Source organism: Arachis duranensis, chromosome 4, assembly GCF_000817695.3.
Source record: "Arachis duranensis cultivar V14167 chromosome 4, aradu.V14167.gnm2.J7QH, whole genome shotgun sequence".
NCBI classification, from domain to species: domain Eukaryota; kingdom Viridiplantae; phylum Streptophyta; class Magnoliopsida; order Fabales; family Fabaceae; genus Arachis; species Arachis duranensis.
In genome coordinates, this window is record NC_029775.3 from 37,279,573 (window position 1) to 37,282,969 (window position 3,397).

Below are 3,397 nucleotides of genomic sequence, written 5' to 3' on the forward strand. Positions count from 1 at the left end.
ATCATGTGTTTTGATCCAAAATTTTTAAGTTTTGGGTCATGTTTGTGTTTTTCTCTCTCATAATTAAAAACTCAAAAATAAAAAAAATATCTTTTCCTTATTTTTCTCATAATTTTCGAAAATTTGAGTTGACTTAGTCAAAAATTTTCAAAATTAGTTATTTCTTACAAGTCAAGTCAAATTTTCAATTTTAAAACTCTTATCTTTTCAAAATCTTTTTCAAAAATTATATCCTTTTCATTTTTTTTCTATTTTTCGAAAATTTCAAAAATCTTTTTCAAAATATCTTCAAAATATTTTTCTTATCTTTATATCATATTTTCAAAAATTCACTAACAATTAATGTGATTGATTCAAAAATTTGAAGTTTGTTACTTTCTTGTTAAGAAAGGTTCAATCTTTAAGTTCTAGAATCTTATCTTTTAGTTCAAGTTAGATCCATTAGGTTCTTCGATTTTATTCTTCAGAAACGAGAGACAAGAAAACATATTTTTTATCGAAAAAAAAAGAACAATATCAAATAGACCAAGATCCAATTTCGGGTCATTTCTTGGTGAACATAATCCGCCAAAGTATCTTCGATCCCTTCATTTATGTGCCAGAATAAAGAGAGATTTAATTTAAAAATTAAATCTTTTTCAAACATATCTTATCATATCTTTTATATCTTATCTTTTTCAAAATTTTATCTTTTTCAAAAATTTGATTTCAAATATCTTATCTAACTTCTTATCTTCTTATCTTTTCAAATTTGATTTTAATATCTTTTTCAACTAACTATTTAACTTTTTGTTTGTTTCTTATCTTTTCAAAACCACCTAACTACTTTTCCCTCTCTAATTTTCGAAAATATCTCATCTCTTTTTCAAAAATTCTTTTTGTTTTAAATTTTAATTTTAATTATATCTTATCTTTAATTTTCGAGAATACTAACCCCTTTTTCAAAATTATTTTCGAAATTCCCCCTCTCTTTTCTTATTCTATTTAATTATTTATTTACTAACACTTCTCTGCACCTCTCTTCATGTAAATATCCGAACCCATTCTTCTTCACTCTTCTCTCCTTTCTTTTTCTACTAACATAAAGGAATCTCTATACTGTGACATAGAAGATTCCTCTTTCTTTTCTTGTTTTCTTCTCCTTCATATGAGCAGGAACAAGGACAAAAGCACTCTTGTTGAAGCTGATCCTGAACCTGAAAGGACTTTGAAGAGGAAACAAAGAGAAGCTAAACTACAACAATCCAGAAGTAACCTTTCAGAAATTTTCGAACAAGAGAAGGAGATGGCAGCCGAACCCAATAATGATAATGCAAGGAGAATGCTTGGTGATTTTACCAAACCCACGTCCAAATTTGATGGAAGAAGCATCTCCATTCCTGTCATTAGAGCTAATAATTTTGAGCTTAAGCCTCAACTAGTTGCTTTAATGCAACAGAATTGCAAGTTTTATGGACTTCCATCTGAAGATCCTTTACAATTTTTAACTGAGTTCTTGCAGATTTGTGAGACTGTAAAGACGAATGGAGTAGATCCTGAAGTCTACAGGCTCATCCTTTTCCCTTTTGCTGTAAGAGACAGAGCTAGAATATGGTTGGATTCACAACTTAAAGATAGCCTGGACTCCTGGGATAAGCTGGTCACGACCTTCTTGGATAAATTCTTTCCTCCTCAAAAGCTGAGCAAGCTTAGAGTGGATGTTCATACCTTCAAACAAAAAGATGGTGAATCCCTCTATGAAGCTTGGGAAAGATACAAGCAGTTGACCAAAAGGTGTCTATCTGACATATTTTCAGAATGGACCATATTAGATATATTCTATTATGGTCTATCTGAGTTTTTGAAAATGTCATTGGACCATTCTGTAGGTGGATCCATTCACCTAAAGAAAACACCTGCAGAAGCTCAAGAACTTATTGACATGGTTGCAAATAACCAGTTCATGTACACTTCTGAGAGGAATTCCGTGAATAATGGGACACCTTAGAGGAAGGGAGTTCTTGAAATTGATGCTCTGAATGCCATTTTGGCTCAGAACAAAGTGTTGACTCAGCAAGTCAACATGATTTCTCAAAGTCTGAATGGATGGCAAAATGCATCTGATGAGCGGATAATTTATACGCTTTTTGGCATTGTTTTTAGGTAGTTTTTAGTAAGTTCAAGCTACTTTTAGGGATGTTTTCATTAGTTTTTATGTTAAATTCATATTTTTGAATTTTACTATGAGTTTGTGTGTTTTTCTGTGATTTCAGGTAATTTCTGGCTGAAATTGAGGGACTTGAGCAAAACTCTGAAAAAGGCTGACAAAAGGACTGCTGATGCTGTTGGATTCTGACCTCCCTGCACTCGAAATGGATTTTCTGGAGCTACCAAACTCCAAATGGCGTGCTCTCAACGGCGTTGGAAAGTAGACATCCAGAGCTTTCTAGCAATATATAATAGACCATACTTTATTCGGAAATTTACGACATAACTTGGCATTGAACACCAAGTACATGCTGCTGTCTGGAGTTAAACGCCAGAAACACGTCATGATCCGGAGTTGAACGCCCAAAACACGTTATAAATTGGAGTTCAAATCCAATAAATGCCTCAGCTCGTGGATAGATCAAGCTCAGCCCAAGCATACACCAAGTGGGCCCCGAAAGTGGATTTATGCATCAATTACTTACTTATGTAAACCCTAGTAGCTAGTCTAGTATAAATAGGATAATTTACTATTGTATTAGACATCTTTGGTCTCAGTTTTGTTTTATTCTTCATCTTAGGAGCCTATTGATCACGTTTTAGGGGGCTGGCCATTCGGCCATGCCTGAACCTTTCACTTATGTATTTTCAACGGTGGAGTTTCTGCACACCATAGATTAAGGGTGTGGAGCTCTGCTGTTCCTCAAGTTTCAATACAATTATTATTACTTTCTATTCAATTCTCTTTTATTCTTATTCCAAGATATATGTTGCACAACACTTTGATGAATGTGATGATCCGTGACACTCATCATCATTCGCACCTATGAACGCACGTGACTGACAACCACTTCCGTTCTACCTTAGGCCGGGCGCATATCTCTTAGATTCCCCAACAGAATCTTTGTGGTATAAGCTAGATAGATGGCGCCATTCATGGGGATCCGGAAAGTCTAACCTTGTCTGTGGTATTCCGAGTAGGATCCTGGGAATCCGGAAAGTCTAACCTTGTCTGTGGTATTCCGAGTAGGATTCCGGTATTGAATGACTGTGACGAGCTTCAAACTTCTGAAGGCTGGGCGTTAGTGACAGACACAAAAGAATCAAGGGATTCTATTCCAACCTGATTGAGAACCGACAGATGATTAGCCGTTCTGTGACAGAGCATAGGAACGTTTTCACTAAGAGGACGGGATGTAGCCATCAACCA

General features: G+C 34.8%; 1 non-coding gene across 1 annotated transcript; it reads right to left on the reverse strand.

The window, feature by feature from the left end:
- Window positions 1-1,684: 1,684 nt before the first annotated feature.
- LOC127747289 (small nucleolar RNA R71) lies at window positions 1,685-1,788 on the reverse strand. The gene has a single exon (XR_008009089.1). It is a non-coding gene; the product is annotated as a small nucleolar RNA R71 (small nucleolar RNA).
- Window positions 1,789-3,397: the final 1,609 nt, after the last annotated feature.